Below are 19,958 nucleotides of genomic sequence, written 5' to 3' on the forward strand. Positions count from 1 at the left end.
TTAATCAGCTTAGATTAGTGAGTCACTCTTAATAAAAATCAAATGTTTTAAAGGATAACCTTATAATTACTTCAATGTATGCTGCATTCATAACTTCCACCTCTGTCAAAGTGCCTGACTGATAACAAATTACAAATCAGTATGAATGAGAATAATCCTAATCAGTGCATCGCTGCTCATCAAAAGCATTGATAAGCTAGTTGTTATCTTGCCAAAAGTTGGTATACGTTTACTTCATCGTTAGTTTATTGCACTAGTATAATATACCATCAGCATACATGCATTATAGATTTACAAAGATTTAAAAAGACACCTTAACTGGGAAAAAGCAAAAGGTAATTTCACATAATTATTTCACAAATCAGCCATTTTGCTTCAGAGTGAAAATGCTATTGTCTCTCCCTGCTCTTGTTTTGTATTCCACACAAGAAAAGACTTTGTCAGGGAACAAGATCCTAAATCGATTCCCAGTTATCGTTCCATTCCCCTGGAGCGCTCCACAGGCAGAAGGGAACCTTATGGAGTCTAATTTGGCAAGGAAATACTGCTCAACAGGTGGAGAGGGGATCAGTCCAAAACCAACCCTACACCCGCTTGAAACACCCCCGTTCTCATGCCATAAAATTACACATCAAAAGCATCCCTAATGAGGCTGAGAATGCATCCCCCCCTGCTTCAAAATGCGCTCTCTTAAAGACCCACACACATATTTATCCCTATGCTTTACAAAGTATTAACAAGCTGTTTGCCCGTCCAAGCGCTCCTTTACACCCACCCCTGCATCCAATCCGGCACTAACGAGCTACAGAGTGTCTGGAGGATTAAGGGATAGGATCTGGACGTTGAGGAAGGCGGCGTTCTAATCAATTAGGCACAGCGCCATTTGCATAATTTAGATAACGAGGCCAAATTAGCCGCGCAGAGCTAATTGTGATGCCATGGTGAGCACATCCACCCACATTCCTAGGCTTGGGATAGTGATGCCAATATGCCCAGTGGGGCCATGGGAACAGGACGGGATCATCGTGGCCACCCAGACCTGATGGGAGGTGAGGAAGAAGAGAAGGAGGAAGGATTGTTTGAAAGAGAAAAAGACAACAAAGAAGAAAGTGATGGCCAGGGTGACCGTTTTTCACCATCTGGGAGTTTCACCACCTTCTGTAACTTTTGACAAAAAATTGAGTCATGTCTGTCACCATGTGACTTTTCTAGTAAAGTTTAAGCTTTCCTTATAGGCTCTGGATATGAAGATGTTTGCTTGAGGGTTGACATCCTGTTGTATATCATATGTTTGAAACTCTTTATATTTTTTTTTTTTCTAAAGCAATTCAACAGGTGCATGATCTAGAATATTTGACTGATACGCCAAGCCCACTTTCTGCCTGAGCCTGGATTTTTTATTTTTTGGATTCTTCCAATCTTGATGACAATACCTGATACAGGAAAGCAGCCATTGGGACTAATCCAGAGACGGTAAATGTCTTCCACTCCTCCTCCTTTTCAGATGTGGATAGCAGACATTACGTCCACAATACAAATGCAAAGACTCCACAAAGGCTCTACAGACACTTTTCTGAGTATGTAGAATCTTTTTCTATAACACCTATCCAAGCCCAGATTAAGCCAACTGGACTCCAGTCTTAAAGACTCTTCCTTCAGCTAACATGTTATTAGATGTGTTTATTGACAATAATTGATGCGTCTGATTTCCTGTTGCTTTTTTGCATGTGCGGATAACTATGTGTGACTGCAATGCATTTGACCCCAGCCCCAGATGATTTTCTGTGTGTTAAATGTGTTTAAGGAGCTATGAATAAAAAACTGAAGAAGCAACATGTAGCTACTGGTGTGATGTGAGGTGACTGACGTGCTTTGGACTGAATAATTTACAAAACAGTTTTAAAATTGTCACCAAACCTTTCTGGAGAGACACGGAACATTTTTTAGTGCACATTTAAGGCAAAAAACCTGGACCAAACACTTCTTAAAGATACACTTATTGAAATATTTTATTTGTAAAGCTAAAAGACTAGCACTGTCACGCTCCCGTGAACCCAAAAGTTGAGCATCTCCCTCAACTCTTGAGCTGGATGTGTCACTACACCCCTAACGCTCACATATTTCATTTAACCACAACCATTCTGTGACACACGAGCAAGCGATCACACCATTACATGGTAAAAGTATATTCACAGAGGCACATAAACATGCAGACCTGAGGAAGTTTTTCCAACACCAAATGTCAACAGGCGAAAACACAGGCTACCACTAATCCTCAAGCCAGAGAGATAAAATACTGCAGGCCAATGTGGGCTTTTATAGCTGCCTATACTGTACACGCAGCCTGCTCCCTGTGTGTTCCTGCAACATCGAGAGGGAGGGAGAGTGGGTATTGGATGGGTTAAAGGGGCCCCCAAACTCTTTTGGCAGCTCATGCATCAGAGTGAATGGAACCAATTATAAATCAAGAGCAATTTCTCCCCATTATTCAGCAGGAACCAAGAGAAGACAGGGGGCAGGGGGGGGGAGAGTTTGCCTGGCCCTAAAACTCTCAGTGGGAGACGAAGGAAAGAAGAGAAAAGCAGAGCGGATGAAATATTATATGAAAAACAGATATGGGGAGACATCAGTAGGGAGAGATAAGGCAAAGACAGGCTGTGCAGCTGTATGGAACAGCCAAAGGAGAAAGTTATAACAACAACAGATACAGGGTAAGGGAGTAGAAGCAGGAAATTGAAGAAAAGGCCATGGGGCGTCAGCCGTGTCTGACATGGCGCAGCTGAGTTTGGCTGTAGGTTTTGAAGTGAGAGCTGGTGGATCTGAAACGGTTTAGTGGAGAGGACAAACAGCTGGAAGAAGAAGAAAGAAAAAAAAAAGCTTTAGGTTTCAGGAGCTGGGTTTGCGACGAGCTGGAGAGCTACCACTTGTCCCATCACTCAGAGCCGCCCGCAGATGTCCACAATCCTCCTCTAGAAATATCAGAAACTAAAACGTTAACCGACACACACAGCTTTTTTACAAGCAGACGGAGCCATTCTGTCGATGGAAAATTCCAGCTCTGATAACCTCAGGGGCCCAATAAGTAAGTGATCTGGTGCCCAGTGATTTATTCTGTTGAATCATGTCTTCTCCTGCCAGTCTGACATTCTTCAATGATGACTTTTCTTGCAACACAATAAATCTGATTACTGGTTAAAGACCTGGAACACGAACAAAATTCCCCTTAGATGTCTTTTTGATGCTTTTTATTGTTGCTGGAGAAAGGAAAACAATGTGCAGTTAATATTCCTGGAGGACAGCTTGCTGTCAGACAGGCAAGCCTCCTAAAAACGACTGAAAATTTCCCAAATACACGCAACTGTGAGGCTTGAAGTGTGAGCGCAAACCTCAAGTCTGTGTGCAAATGATCTATTAGAGCGTCTGGGTTGCTTTTGGCTCGTAATAACGCCCCCCTAATCTTTGTCCAAATATCTGCTTTGCGCACACTGAATTATTTGTCTACACACACAGAGGGCTTTCTTAGTGGAGTCTGGAGTTGATCAATGATCTAACGACGCAAACACAGCACTCGAAAACTGCGTGTTTGCCTGTTTGTCTGTAGAAGGGAACCCGGAGGAAGGCTGGAATAACTTCATTATCCAATCAAGAGCGCCTTAAGTTTTGCTTTAAGCAGTGAAACTAATGAAGTTAACTGGCTCCAAAGGTTGCGAATAATCGCCATTAAGATGTTAATTCAAGTGTGATTTAGAGATGCACCAATCAGAGATTTTACTGCCAGTTTCGAAGCATGATTTCATAAAGATCTGAATTGTCACGCAAGTCGTGTCTGATTCTGGTTTTTGTCGACATCCTAAGAATACCTGCAAACCTCTATTTTTTCATATTTTATTCACAAACTGAAAACTATCCAAACAATAGCTTGAAAGAAAATAAAACACTAATTTTCCTAAGCCAGCCCAAGGCAGCAGAGCTGTCAGTCTCTCTGCTTCGCTGGAAATCTACAAATAAAGTAAGATCTTGCAGGTTAGAAGACAGAGGTGTTTATAAATTAAACCCCAATAAAAGGAACTGGAGCATATCTCATTTGCCCCTTTTCAAAACAGATCATTGCTTCCCCACTCTTCTTTTTCTTTTGGTACATACAAGTGCATCATATCACAAGATACAAAACGTACACTAGTAAATGAAACCACTGACCAATCAAATGTTACAACAATCATAAGTCTGATTGTTGTATCATTCATTAACTTATTTTTTATTTTTTTGCAAATATACAAAATGATTAATCAGGTCATTGTGTTCAAACAAAAAGCATTTATATTCAGAAAAGAGCTGACGTCACGCCGTGTTTCTGAGGGACAGCATTCAATGTTACACAGCCCTGCTGTTAAACAGGAGTTTTCAGTAATTTTGTAACAAAGGCAACATTGTTATTGCTCCCTTTTTAAACAGCTTCAAGCGTCTCATATTAGCAAGATCTGCATGGTTGGCATTACTAACCGTAGACATAAATTTCCCTGTGTATTCCCTGCAAAGTTGGTGGATTTTTACCCTACAAGTCCAATCCAACATTGCTAGAAAACGTTCCTATTCCTGTATGAGGTTGTCATAAACCATGACTTGGCTTTTATTATCTTATATTATCAATTAGTATAATTTGTGTGCTTTTCCTTTTGCAGATTGTGCTTTAACTATAGAGTCAGTGGTTCCCTTCCTTTAAGGATAGACTTGTGAAGAGTTGCATGAAAGTTATATAGCATTTAGAAAAAAATGAGGATTCTTTTGAGCAGAATAATCAGATGGGGACCAGAATATGACAATTTTCTGGCCCGGTCCAGTTTGACGAATACCATTCATTACACACTACACATAATGTGCCTTATTAAACTTCTTGAGTGTGGAAGATTTTACTGAAGAGAGGAATCTCAACTAGCCATTTTCAGAATCAATATGATGTTTAAAAAAAGAAGCCAGAAAATGCACAAACAGCTCAATTAGGCTTTTGAAAGAAAACAACTGTCAACTGTTCATTAATGCAGCTACTTTTTAGCAGAGGTGAGATTTAATCAGGAAGCAGGAAGTTGAATATTTCCTTGCAAGGTTGCTCGGAAGAATAATTTTCCATCTGTGCTACAATATGTTAGAAAATGCTGGAAGCCTTTTAGACATCTCACGGTTAAACAATCTGCAAATAATTGATTCTTCAGCTCCCTTCCCGACATACCTTTCATTCTCCCACTATCTTAATCGTTTCAACTACAGTCCTCTCAAACTTTCTCCTTCACTATCCCCTCCATGTTCACATCGCATTCCTCCATGCCCCCCTCTGTGGGCCTGGCTGGCAGTAAGGATCAAGAGAAGAGAGGTATGCAGCCCCAGGGGGTGGGGGGACGCGGACCCCCAGCCACCTGCCAGCCCAGGTGTCCCTCTTCGGTTATCCAATGTCCGACTGGACACAGGAACTCTCTCTTGGGGGCCCAACCCTTCAATCTGTCAGCGCCACAGGGACTAATGCACCGTATGTCAACAAGCCGACATTATGATCAGCAGAGGATGAAGCAGCCATATTTGGTAACGGCTGCCTTCGTAAAAGCTGCATCAACTCAGAATGAAGGAACAAACTGCTGCCAAATCATTTTCTCTTCTCCCTCAAAAAGAAAAGTCTTCCTTTAACGCTTTAATCTCAAAACAACCGCAAAGGTGAGATCGGCAGTGGATCAAAACAACAAGTGAGGCATTCCATTGCAGAGAAATGGTTTTGATTGGACAACCAACACGTGCGCACATGTGCCGCTAAAAGGCCCACAGATTCTGCCTGCAGGCTGCTATGACAACATAAGCATACTTGCTGTCAGAAAGATGAAAGTACGCCCTCAGGAAGGATTTCTTTTTTTCCTTCCTCTTTTGTCAATTAATGCCAATGTCACACCCACTAGTAATAACAATGCCGCTTTCCAGCGCCAGAGTCCGAACTGCTGCGTGCCAAACGTGAGATGCAGGCGCCAACAGAAAAGCTTTTGGTCCCGCCAGCTGTTTCTTATCTGAAAAATAATCTGAAAACGCAGACTTTATAGACTTTGATTTACATTTAGATGTGGAAGCACACCAGACAAACTAAATCCACTTGTTTCTTTAGTGACTCAAAGATCTGTGATACGTGTGAAAGCGCTGCTCGAGTTACAGTCGCTGGTATCAAGGTAAACCAATATTTCAGCTAGCTGCAGTATCAAAAATGCTCAGGTTTTTGCATTCGGAGCAGAATGGCATCACACTTGTCATACCCCCGTCTATGGCTGAACACTGCCAGTCAGCTGACTGAAAGAAGACTTGCTATTCTTCTTCGCCAATTGCAGGAAGGATATTTAGCTAAAAATTGGATGGAGTGAAACCCCTTTAAGCCACTTGTATCGTATGGCTATGCGACTAGCCACCAAAAGCACCAACGTTTCTTGGTTGTCACAAGCAGCTCAGCTAAAAAGAAGTTACAGCTGTTGTGTGAAAAAATTAATTTTACGTTAGTCATTTTTACAAGAAAATTACATTTTATGCAATATATTTTTAGAAACTTTACAAGATGTCTCCTTTTCTAAGGGTCAAATAGATTTTGTGGCTCTGCTTTAATTGTATTTCTTTGTAGAAATTCCTTTAAAGGCTCTTAAGGTTAAAAAAAAATGTCGCTGACATCTAAAGTAGTCTTAGCTATTACCTATTTGCCCTAGGTAGATCATTTTATAAATGTTACTTTGAATCAAAGTAACATCTGAGATGCCGTAATATTGTTACATCAGGTCAACACACCCATGAGAATCTCCTGCAAGTAAATTTTCAGAACTACATTCAAAGAGTTAAATTCCTATTGTTCAGTCTAGTCTGGATGATAGGAATTTCTGGTATAAAACCTCACTACGATGCCAAACTACAACTTTCTTTTTCCCCGATTGCCATCAGCCATTGCTTGAGTAAGAAAACCAGATGGTCTTAGCTTGATATCATGATTATAGGTCAGAAAAGGTTAAGCAAAAGCAAGTAATCCCAGGACTGGGGATATATTTACTAAAATTTTTGTCAGCATTGCTTGAAATGGTTGGAACCACTAGGGGAAAAAAAAAAGACCTTCTTTTGCTGATTAGGTTAACATGAGTCAAAAGTTGCCTTAGTAGCCAAGAAAAACTCTTTAAATCATCCTAATAAATCTACTTTCACAGTGGCTTGGGAAGTGTAATGGCACTGGAGTTGATTAGGAGCTTATGGCACTCCTACTTAATCAAAAAGGCCAAAGTAGTGTGAGAAAACAGGCAGATAATCAGACTGGAATCATTTAGTTCCAACTTTGATCCGCCCGCCTGTCAGAGATGATCAGCAAAAACAACAAGAGCCCAACGAGCGAACAACAAGGCCCCCTTCTTTTTACTGAGACCAATTAATTCGCTTATAGGCCCAGCGCCTAATTGGGGGAGGCCAGGCCATTCGTTTCGACTTTTAATCCAAGTGACACTGATTCAGCGAGAACAATCGGGCCCTCTTGTCCGATGCCATGTCCGTCACTGAATTACAGAGGTCCCCCTCCATGTAAAGAGGCGGCGGAGGCTAAATGTAATCCAAATCACAAAACGACACCTGGGGTTGGAAACTTGAGCCCCCGTGGCTGTTCCAGCAGGCCTTCTCCACCTCCTGCTCTTCCTGGCCAACACTCATTAGCAGCCTGGAGGACTGACAAGCATTTTTCTCATTAAATCAGACCTGAATGAGAGGATGATATCAGGACAGACTCTCCTGACAGCACCTACATTCCCGTAAGGCAGCTCCAGCAGCTGCCTCTTTACTAGAAGCTTTTAATAGGGTTGTTCTGACAGCAGGTCTTTAGGGTGAGGAGAATATACTCAGGTGGGCTTGTTTTGTTGAATGGACAGCTACAATGACAAGAGACCAAACTGATGAGAATAAACCTAATTTTAGGCATGCAATTTCACCAAAATTAACAGTATAGAAACTGCTTTTAAAAGATACGCAAGATTTCAAGGTAAATTCAAGGTAAATTAAAAAGGGTGCTACACCTTTCTTATATAAACTTCACTCTTTTCCAAACTCAAATGTGTCACTGTACTCATTTTTAAGTATAAACACAATAGTTCACTATGGAATTACAAGAGAAATTTTATGATGGTTAAGATTTAAGCATGGAACCTGGGAAAACTAGTCAAAAAGATAACTATAAGGATGCAAAGATGTATAGATGGGTGACTAACAGGCAAATAAATGGACAAATAAACAGGCAGGCTCGTTTATAGAGAGGGAAAAATATGGAAATACAAAGAGTTTTCCCTTTCTACGCTTATCCAGACATTGAAAACAGCTACCGTCCATAAAAATATTATCTTTTTTCTGACTTCTTGCAGCCCCGTCATTCATTTTCTGTGTTTTCTACGACAGAAAGACGAAACAAACGAGCTCCTTCACACTCAGCACCCCTTCAGTCTGCTCCCCTTTGGATATCATGGGGATAAATGCGGCTCAGCTCCCCAGGTTTTGTTTTGCCTTACCCTATGGGAACGACTATAGGCTGCGGCCTGCAAACCCTGCACACATTTCCCAACTAAAAAGACACTAATGCGCGTTAAAAACACAACTCCTAGAGTCTGCAACGTGTCACTCTGCGATCTTAGCTCTGCTTTAACATGTAGTGTGTTGTAATACATCGCAGGAGTTTAGAGGAAAGCGTTTGGATAACACAAGCGCAGGCTTATCGTCCAATCAACAACGAGCTAAGCCCGACAACAAAGTTAATTCCACTTATAATAAGCAAATCTGACGCCGACGAACACATCGTACACGAAGGTCCGAGCACCAACAGCGTCAATGAAGACAGTTTGGGAGAGGTTTACGTGATTTTCTAAAAGGTCAAAACAAAACAAATGCGGCTATCAGAAGCACACACTTTATGATCTAGAAAGTTGCAAGAGTTTCTCGGTGAATAAAGAGGCAGATCGTTCATTAAGTCACGATAACAACTGGAAACACGCACCCATGTAGATGAATTTATTGATAGATTAGTAGTAGATGTTCCCAGGCAGCGTAGCGCCACAACAGCACGGACCGCATGAAGCCATAAACTCACCAAATCTGGCTGTAACTTTGCGGTTCTCACGATCCTTCTCCTGGCTTCTCCTCTGAGTTGTAGTTCTCCCTCAAAAATAATAAAAAAAAAATAGACACTTTTCTTCTTCTTCTAAAGCTTCGCTGCTTTAGTAATTTACTGCGATGCCACCGACATTTTCTTCCTTCGGCTCCCCAAGTTCTCACATTGAAAGGCCGTTTTTGGATGACTGAGCTCTCAAACAATTCCTCCCTTTTGGAACGCCTTTTCGGGTCCTCCCACTTCCCAAGCAAGGAGGAGGGATCTGAACAATGGGGACTGGCTCCCAAAAAAAGGAAAGAAAAAAAAAAATCCCTGAGCTGGGTACTGCACTGTCGATTTTCCACCAATTTCACTATACATTAGGGCTTTCAAGAGACAGTCTGCCTGGAACTGGAACATAGAGAGTCTTGTGTATAATTAAAGAAATATAAAACTAAAAAAAAAAACGTATTTGAGTTTAAGTGAGTTTGGGTGGAAAAAGAGCGCCCCCCCATCCCCCTTCCCTGCCTCTACTCCCCCCCCCCCTGATTTGGTATTCCATGATCCCCTACGAGGTTGTATTGACCCCCTTCCATTGAGGCCTGCAGGCCCTCAGGCGCAGCTGTGTACTGTGCTGTCCTGGTGTTGTGTTGTTGTGGTGCGGACCACTCAAAGCACAGTGATCACAGCCTAAACTCACCCCCTCCCTCTGTGCTCTCACTGGAGATCTCTTCCACACTTCAGTCAGCACACTTTAAATGAGGGGTCCAATTCATTAATAACTGGGTATTCCTGGATCACAGGGTTTTATTATGGGGGGGTGTCGGAGGGAAGAATGCAGGAACTCCCACCAGGACCAACCTACTTGTTGCCCCTTGATCAGATGAGTGTTGAGCACAAACCTTCACAGTTTGCATTCTAAAAACTGCTTGGTTATAAACAAACCCATTCAGATGTATACCTTGACAATTCTTACTAGGTGGCTGGCGGGATCGTTCCTACTGCAGGTGGTCTACAGGCAAGATAAGAGTACATCCTGGCAAAGATTTTATGAAGTGGGCCTTGTGGGCAGAAAGTGGTTGCACAAGCTGCAAACCAAAGTCCCTTACCTGTCAGTGAAGACGTTGTCATCGGCCTCTGTGCATGTGGTGTCAATAATAAGTTGGGGCCTTCTGATAGAATGACTGGATTGGATTCCCATCCACTCTTGCTGAAAGGTAACAGTGCTAAACAACTGCCATTCATAAAAACAACCCTGTTAGGTTATTTTTGCTAACTCATGTTTGTACCAAGGTTCAAACATGGACTGATCCAGTCCTGGATTATTTCACTGTCATAGAGTAGGTTTGTAGGTTTGCAACCTAAAAAATAAAGTGACTAATTTATAACTTTAAGGTGATACATTGGATCATTTGAGTTTCTCTGACGGCATCATCCCAAATAATTATGGTGCATCTTGGTTGGAACTGGAAGCCAGATTTGACTGGGAGGGTTGAGGGTTGCCATGGATCCCTGAAATCACTCTCCAATATGGCTGCTGTACATATGAAGTGTAATAGTTAGTTGAAAACTATTTATGAGTACTTGTGACATTTTCATTAACATAGGTTGATATTTTAATTCATTTACAGTTATTTGCAAAAATGACGGATTTCCTAGAACAGAACAAACAGCTAGCATTAGCTGCTAACTACTTAGCAGTTAAAAGGCTGATGTTATTTTAAGTAAATAAATATGTTTTCTAGTTTGAATTAAACTCATTAACACCATACAATGGCATTAACATTATTATAAAAACATAATTTTACCATTTTAGAGTTTTTCAAATCATCCTGAGATTAAAATGTACTTGTTGCATAGGCATATGAAACTACGGTCACCTTCTGTCTAAACAATGTGAATTTGTAGACGAGAATTAACATGTCTGCATAATTCACTAGTGATGAAAATGATTTTGAAAAAAGGCAACTAAACCAATTCTTGCTTTTAATTTTTCTGTTAAGCTAAATTTGAACATGTCCTAATTATAGCTAAGTGTCCAAACGTAAATAACCCTAAGAACAAACTGAGAACCACTGTTTGAGTTAAAGTATCCCACTTATCTTAACATCATTCATTGTATGTGTGTGTGACGTTATGTTTCTTCAGCTGATAAGCATTTTCTAAATATTTAATTGTCAATATGTTTCCTCACTGATTGTGGCCTTTAACTGTTGTGCTGCAGTTTTGCCAGCTCCTCACAGGCTCTGCCAGTGTTTTGGTGTTGCTGTTGAACAGGACTGGCTTCTTCACACAAGCGCCACCTTGCACGAAGCTGAAGTGTGAATGAAAAAAAAAAAGAAAAAGAAAAAGGGACTACCCACTCTGATTTAAGAAAAAAAAAAAAAAAAACTCATACCCCTCCCTGATTCCCCTCATCTATCCATGCTGGGCAGGATGAATTAACCCAAGGACAAAAGGCTTTGTGGGTCGGCCATGAAAGGGCCATTAACCATACTGCATCCCCCTGAGGCCCTGCCCGCAGGACACCGCCTCCCAGAATGCCCCTCTCTCAGCAGGCCGCAATCCCAGCATGCACCGCTCCCCTTCAGCACTAACCTCTGTTGCCCCAGAGTTGCATTATAGAGCCTTGCACAGATTGTCATGTAGATGATTATAAATGTTGTTATGAAAGTGATGGAGGGAGAGAGGAGTGTCAGCTGAGTGTGAGCATGTGGTGTGATTTGTGCGTCTTGCCAACAAAGATCCTGAGTTAGACCGAGTGAGGAGCACCGGACGAGTTTAGTTTTCTGTCAGGTGGGAATTCATCCGCTCTGCCTCCCTATTACATTGTTAATCATTGTGTTTTTATGTGTGTGCAGTAGAAGTGAGCTCTCCACTGCACAACATCATCCCATCTTCAACCGTGGTCACCGCATTGTTTAACTGGGCCCCATGGCAACAACCTGCGCTCTCCCTCGGTCTCTGTATCTGCTGACCCCAGCAGCTGTGTAACTTCCTCACTGAGACAAAAAACAGAATGCATCACCCAAGAACACGCTGCTCCAGAACGCCGTGGCGTAAAAGTGTGTGAAATCAGCACACTCGTACTCCCAAGACCACTAGTTGAGGCATATTGGCTCTGCAGTTAATGATTTTGGTGGGTTTTTTTAAGATACTCAAAGCGAGAGTATAAGAAAGTACAAGCACACTGATGTCATACCCAAGGAGCCAATATGTCCAGAAGCGCAATGCCTTGGAAAAGTATTTCTACCTGATGAGATTTTTTCCCCATTTTCTCAAGGCGCAGCCACAAATTTTATTGTAGTTTAATGAGATTTCATGTGATAGCCCAACACAAATTTGCCTGCCAAAGATCTTTCATGGTTAAATGACAAAAATAATCTACGAATTACATTAAATGTAAGTAGGTATTTTATTATGTTTCATTTATGGATCATACTGTCCACTTCTTTTCGTCTAGAAATTCAACTTATTCATATTAACTATTAGTCACTGATGAAAGCTTTTTGAAGCACCTTTGAAGTTTCGCTAAAACTAAAGAAAATGTTGAAATAGTGATCTTCTGTACAGACTGTGTGGTTCAGTCACAGAGGAACCCATTCCTAACAAAGCCAGGAAACGGCAACAGATTGAAGGTTGTGAAGTGAGGAAGCACATCGCTAAATATACACAACAAGCACATCAGTGGTCACTGCAGAGCCGCCGCGAGACTTATCTGACTCTTCCCGGATGACCACAAAGGTCTGGCATGTTTGGATTTGTCTTTTCCGGGATGGAATGCACTGCTTCAAGCTCGATAAAAACTTCTGAAATCTCAGTTTTTTTACTGATTTAAACAAATACAATTTAAAAGCATGTTGGTCGTGTCAGCAACTCTCCACAAACTGTTTCTGTCTCGTGCCACATGCCAGAGCAACGGGATAAAGTCATGTTATTTTCTTAATCATGAATTTATCTGAATGTAAAAACTAAAGCAACATTAGATTGCATTATTACTCTACATAAAAAAGCACAGAGCTGTTGCTTTAAATCAGGATTACAAAAAAAACTACAAAAAAAAAAAACATTCATGGTTTTTTACAAGATTTATGGACCTTGCACAACAATTAAAGCTGAATTTACTCTGGCATTGTATCTGTCGTTCCAGCTCATTTTCAACAAATGAAACGGCGCCATCACCAATCTTTTAGACATTTTGTCTCATTGCAATAACATAACTTCAATGTGTTTTATCAGGATTCTATGTGAAAGACCATCACAAATTGGTGCATAATAGTGAAGTAGAAAAAAAAGAATCACTTTTCATGTCCTGCCACAGATTGTCACTTTGATTTTAGTATGGTATCCTGTTGCTAAAAAAATCCTACTTCCGACAGCATGATAGTGCCACCACTATGGTTCTCTATGGTGATTCGGTGTGATGCATAGCATTAGTTTTCCACCTCTTATAATGCTAAGTATCTCAACAAAAAAGTTTGTTTTTGGCCTGTTTGTTCACCAGTGTTCTCCAACTGAGTTTAAATTACACACCGATCAGGGTATAAAAATAAAGCAGGCTAAATACACATCAGTTTCCATATTTCTGTCAATGGAAACAGAATGTAGTTTGTGGTTGTGACATAACAAAATGTTGCCATTGCAAGGGGTGTAAATACTGCTGCGATGCACAGCAAGTGTCTTAAAGCTGTTATGAGAGAACAGAAAGTTCTGTCAACTTTTCAAGTTCAACTGTGTTTGTAGTACCAGGGCTGCCGTTGGCTTGTTTTGGGGATTTTTTGCAATTCTAAAACATGACAGTGGTGCAGATGCGGGCTCTAGATGTGTCTCTACTTGCAAATAATTTTGTGCATGACAGTGGAGAGATTCAGTGAGATTGCTGTCATCCCACAAAGAGTATAGGGGCAGCTAGAATGAAGCTTTGTCCAACATCATCTGAAACGTGCCACAAAGTCATGAGTTCGCTGCCAGTAAATACAGGAGGAATGATAACAGAAAGATATTTCTTTATTGTTTAATCATGAGGGTGTTGTAAGACCAAGAGAAATCAAAGTTGGAGTTTTTTTTTTTTTTTAGGATTTGATTTCAGGCAAGATGACAACCGCCTAAAAAAATAGGAAAAGCTTTAGATGTTAGATGTCACTGCATCTTCTGTCATGGTTCAAATGCTATCAATATGCTAAACAATGAAAGCTACAGGTGTTTCAGTCTCAAAGAAAAACCTCTTTTATCCGCGATACATTAGCGCTATGTATCTGGAAATCTAGAATCTTGGGTTTTTTGTAAAAACGAGGAGAACAAATCCTAAAAAACAGCCATTTCCTTTCATTTGTTGATTGATTAAAAAAAAAAGCTTTAAAATGTTAAAATAAGGAGGCCAAAGCGCATAGCAATAAATTCATGACGTTTGAAATGATTTCCATAATTGGTAGTTCTAAACCTTAGAAAATCCTACCTTTTTCCTGATCAGAGAACGCACCACTCTGAGATAAAGATGAAGATTAATAGAGTTTAATATCAGAAGAAAGCGTAGGTCTGGACTGCAGATGAGGTTCACCCTCCAGCAGCAGGACCATAAATATCGTAGCTGTTGCTCTACAAAGGAGCGGTTTAAATCAAAGCACATTCATCTGGTAAAATGGTCCAGTCAAAGCACAGACCTGAGTCCAGGGGCAAGACTTCAAAATTTATGTGCGCAGATGTTCTCCAGACAATTTGACTGAGTTTGAGAAACAGAATTGGGTAAATATTTCAGTCTAGATTAACAAATCTGGTAAAGGAACACAATAAGACTTACAATTACACAGAAAGATGTTTGAACAATGAGTCAATTTTTTTTCTTCCTCTTGACAATTATGGTTTCTCTTTTGTTTGTCCTTCAGACGCAGGTTTGAGTAGCACTCTATAAGTCTGTGATTGTTTCTCATGCAGTAGCTGTTACATATGTTTAAAAACTCTTTTAGTATTTCGCTTGCCACAGCTGTAGAGGCTAAGCTCTGCCCTTGTGCTTCACCCCCCACCCACCTCCCTGAAAGAAAAAAAAAAATCTCAAATTTCTCAGAACAACTGGAGCTGAAGAGATTTATGGCATCTTTTTTCTTTTAAGATGTCTTCTCCAGAAGCGCCTACTATGTACATGTGAACACACGCATACACAAAGGGAGAATTCTTTACTTTAGCTGTGCATCTCCGCCTCGGGGGTTTTTCATATCCGGAGATTTTATTGTACTTGTCCTATCTTAGTGATGTAAAGCATACTGTGTGTGTGTGTGTGTGCGTGTGCGCGCGTGTGTGTGTAATATGCTATTATTGGTTCTCATTCCAGTGGGATTGTGCTGTTGAGACAGACATCAGGCTCAGGTGGGGTCGGACCTCAGGCTGAGTAACTGAGCATGTCATGTTCAGGAATGCGCTCCACGACTGCTCTGATTAGATGCTGTTTTTCTTCTCAGAAGGTCTCCAATGATAACAGAAGACAGCAATTTCCTGCCTTATGTTAATTTCTCATTATACTTTATGCTGTGCTGAAACAGCAGCGAACGACGATAAGTGAAGGAAGGTTCCCCGACTTTTAGTTGATTGCAGTGAGCAGAAATCTGTAAAGCAACTTTTGTTTTTAGCATTTCGTCTTTTCCATGTAAAAAAGTTGCATCTGTGGCTTCGCTTCAGGCGCAAAGGAGTTTACTTCTACAGAGCGAAACCTGATGAAAACGCAAGTGGAGAAGCTGAAGGTGGACACAATTCGACAGCCTTATTTATTAGACCCAAAAAACTAAAACCCGCTAACAATTTTTTTAATCTGTTGTTTTTTCCAGTCACTGCAAACCCTCAAACTGGTGTGTTGCAACATGGAAAAAATGCTCTTACTGGGACAATCTGACAGCAGCCCAGCGGCCCCACTCCCACTGCCTTCTCTGTTTTCAGGTTTTATCCCCGCAGCCATGTTAGGCAGTAAATATCGCCATGCTCTTTGTGGTACTAAAGCTTAAGTGGCCAGCAGTCTAAAAGCTGTGACTTTATATCCCCGCTGGAGTGAAGTGTGAGTTTTGACTCAAAATCCTAACCGTGTCCAGATGCAGCAGACGGTCCTAATTGGACCTGGAGCCAGTTAAATCCAGGACCCGTTCTGCTCAGCTCGTGTAACTGCTTTGGCCTCTGGTTTGGCCTAAACTGTCCTAACAGGCCTTCTTTTATCCAAACTACAAAAACTGCAGTGCCTTGCAACATACACATTCAACATTTTTACTTTTCGTCACAGTGAAACCACAAACCTCAATGTATTTTGCAATTTTTATGAGAAAGACCTACACAAAGTAAGTAGCACGTATTGCCATGCTCAGTGTTGTTGCTGAGGACAGAGGCGTGACGGAGAGCGAAGTAGAGGATCTAACAACTGACAGACAACACGACCTAGAACATAGAAATATGTCAATATGGCATTAATGTAATGTGTTTTGTAGATACCCAGAAACTTTGTCCCAATTCTGTCCTACGTTTGAACAAAATCATTCAAAGGAAAAACCACAAAAAACACCTAAACGTCAGAAGTTTGATAATATATCAAGCTTAAATAATAATAAAAAAAAGTATCTGTATTTGCTTGTATCGGATCAATACCAAAATATGCAGAATCGCACCCCTCTACTAATGATGGCACAGAATCTTGGGATAACAAAAAAAAAAAAACAATCAACACCAGGAAAACAGGATTAAATATAGAAAAAAAAAATACAGAGCACAGACAAAAGTGATCAGAAAGCATAGGGAACCACAACAATAAACTTGACGCAATAAGACATGGCTTACTTTTTTTTTTTTTTTTTTTTTTTAATAAGCATTAAAAAGTGTGAAGTGTATTTATATTGATATCAGTTTGTTGGAGTGAGTCTCTAAAAGCCCAGCACATCTGAATCCCAATATCTTTATCCGTTGTTTTTATTGTTTGTTGTTGGGTTTTTTTTGTTCTGCAAAATAGCTCAGTCAGTCAGGGTAGGTGAAAAGCATCTGTTTCCAAGTCTTATAACGTATTCTCTCTTGGATTTAGATCTGGGCTTTAAATAGGCCATTTCTTTTTAGCCTAGTGAATAATTTGCTGAAAATTAATGCAATGTTTCATTTTACATAGTTTTTGTTTTGTTTTGTTTTTACGTTAAATGCAAATTAGAAAACATTTACAGCTCTGCTTATAAAGCAACAAAGTGTGGAAAAAGTTCCCACTTCGTAAGATCTATTCTTGTTTTCGCTCTCTCCTTGCTCTCGAAGGCGTTCTTGTGAAGAACGGCCGGTCAGGAGTAGATGAAGGATTAAAAAACAGTAAAGTTAAGTTATTGACTCAAGCTGGTGTTGCTGAAAGGGTCGAAAGGTCGAGTGAAAGCAGAGGTCGGGGAGAGCATGCTGTATATCAGGACCTTGGGAGGGAAGAGAGAACATCCAAAGAACTGTCATGGCAGAGAGTCCAACATTCCAGCTTTTATCAAACACCTGGTTTCATCATCCAAGTCCTCCCTGCATATGGTTTTATTTGGGCCTGCCTCTCTATCACTCCCACATCACCACTCAGACGTCTCTTCTTGCTCCCATCATCCATCTTGGCTCTCGCTTCCCCTCCCTTAGTTTGACTCCCTCCATCTTCCCCCTTCCCGTACTTCCCTCTGCCTCCTATCATCTATCTCCCATCCCTCCCTCTTTCTTTCCATTTCTCCATCTCCGACTTCCTGCTTTCCAGCCTGCCAGACGGTCATAATTAACGAGGAAAACGATAGTCCCCCTGGCCCTTGGGAGCTCTCTCTCTCTCTCTCTCTCTCTCTCTCTCTCCACTCGCTGCCTCGTGAGAGAGAGAGGGGAGCTGCTCCCACTTCAGCTCCTGGCTCGGGCCTATATGGTCCCGCTCCACTCAAAGCGCCTCTATGTTCAGTGTCAGCATGATCTCACCCCCTTCAAAAAAAAAAAAACGACTAGCAGCGACTCCCAAAAACAGGCTGCAAACATGGACTGCTCTACTATCCAAGAGAAATAACACACACCCTCACACACACAAGTACGCAAGCCCTCGGCTGGCACCTTCTTTCTTTATGACTAATTCTGACAAGGAACAGGGAGGAAGTTACAGACTGAATCTGTGTTCGAGCGGTGCTTTAGTGTGTTTTTACACAGTCCTACTCGGATCAGATATTTACATGATGGCATGTGCTTGTGTGTCTTCAGTGCTCTCTTGTTTTGGCATGCCAACGCCATTCCCGCCTCTCTCCACCCTCAGTCAGCGCTGGAGGCTGGTCCCAGTTCAGAGGGCAGGGAGCTGATAAGGAGTCCGCATTGATGCTATCTGTCAGTCAGAGCCAGAAGGGTGGAGCTCTGATCCTAGAGGTCAGGACTATCACCGGTCCCTTGGCTCTCTCCCCCCACTTCCTTAGCCAAACAAACAAGATGCTTTCGCTCACTAACAGGACATGAGAGTGTAGAGTTTGGCCACAACAACAAGAATGACACCTTAGAGGCGCCAAAACAAGCTGATCAGTGCCAACAAACTCTTTAATACTTGCAGCAATGAGTTGTGGATCTGAATTTCCAGCCAAATTCCTGCAAACAAGTTCCTATGAAATGTAACATTTTTAATAAAGTTTCTCAAATTTATGATTAAAAGTATTTCATTTTAGTCATAAATTTAGTCGTCTTATATTTTGTATGGACAACATATGTTTAATGTTAAATATGTAAATGATACAGAGCAGGACGCATAGACATTTTCTAATTTTGTAAATCGGGAAATGCTAATTAATTCTAAATCTGGATAAATAGTGGAAACCTATATAGAAAACCTCCAATGGCTATTTACATTTCTGTTTCCTTTCTTTTAACTTATCAATGCCTTAAAACAGTTTTAAGAAAAAGTAAAACAAACCAAAAGTTTTCATTGTAACATATAATTTTCCAGCCCTACAAGACCAGTTCTTCTGATTGGTTAAATACTAAAAGTCTTACAAAATGAAGAGGCCAGATTTGTAAATTTGTCAGAACCGTACTGAAATTACTTTACATTTCCAACTAATGTCTGTGTTATGGCTTGGATTTAGAGGTATAAAAAGAGCTTGGCTAAATGCTACCAAAGTGCTGTGAGCTTGTGATTTTATTTTGTGAAGTAACTAAGTTGTTATTATAGGTCATGTATATGGAAGTGAAGCATAACACAATGCTCTATTTATGTTTAAGACCCTTATTTTGAAATAAGGAGAGAAGTGATTCTTAGGTTTCCCTTGTTGTGTGGCAGAGCCAATCAATGCAGCTCTATAGCTGGGCTAGCTAGCAGCAATTTAAAGAACTAAGTTGTTTGTTTGTAGTATATTTTTCTGAAAGAGGGACAGACAAGATAAGAAGCATTTCTACATACTTTTAGAACGCCGTGACTGGCTAACCGTTAGCCGCCCACTAACAATGCGTAACGACTTGTATGGCAACAACTTAACCAATCAGCTAACTAAAGATCTTTGCTAATGAAATCTAACAATCCCAGTCTGCCCTGGTTGACTTTAAGAACTGCTTCCTTGTATTTTTACCATTTGCCATATTTTATTGTCGCCAAATTATCCTGAAATCAATGAATGTTCTCACACACAAAATACAATTATACTTCTCTGAAGGAGGGATCTGATCAAAAATATGTTAAAGAAGATGAAAAAAAGGCTAAATAACAACCAAGGGGGATCTTCAGAAGAACTTTGATCAGTTTTTCTTCTGCCTTTTGTGACGTCACCAGAGGCACTTAAGAGTGGAAAGAAGCGCAAACTTGACTGAATGATGATTTTCAGCAAATAAATAAATGAAAAAAAACTGAACAAATAGAAAAAGT

At 40.8% G+C, this 19,958-nt stretch overlaps 1 protein-coding gene across 1 annotated transcript in view; it reads right to left on the minus strand.

The window, feature by feature from the left end:
* The window catches only part of boc (BOC cell adhesion associated, oncogene regulated), a 33,540-nt gene extending 24,185 nt beyond the window's left edge, over positions 1-9,355 (minus strand). The window contains exon 1 of the mRNA XM_008396313.2: positions 9,116-9,355. The gene's annotated coding sequence lies outside the window, so the exon portion shown is untranslated. The remainder of the gene's footprint in view (positions 1-9,115) is intronic.
* Between the last annotated feature and the right edge of the window lie 10,603 nt (positions 9,356-19,958).

This window comes from Poecilia reticulata, linkage group LG20 (assembly GCF_000633615.1).
Source record: "Poecilia reticulata strain Guanapo linkage group LG20, Guppy_female_1.0+MT, whole genome shotgun sequence".
Taxonomy (NCBI): domain Eukaryota; kingdom Metazoa; phylum Chordata; class Actinopteri; order Cyprinodontiformes; family Poeciliidae; genus Poecilia; species Poecilia reticulata.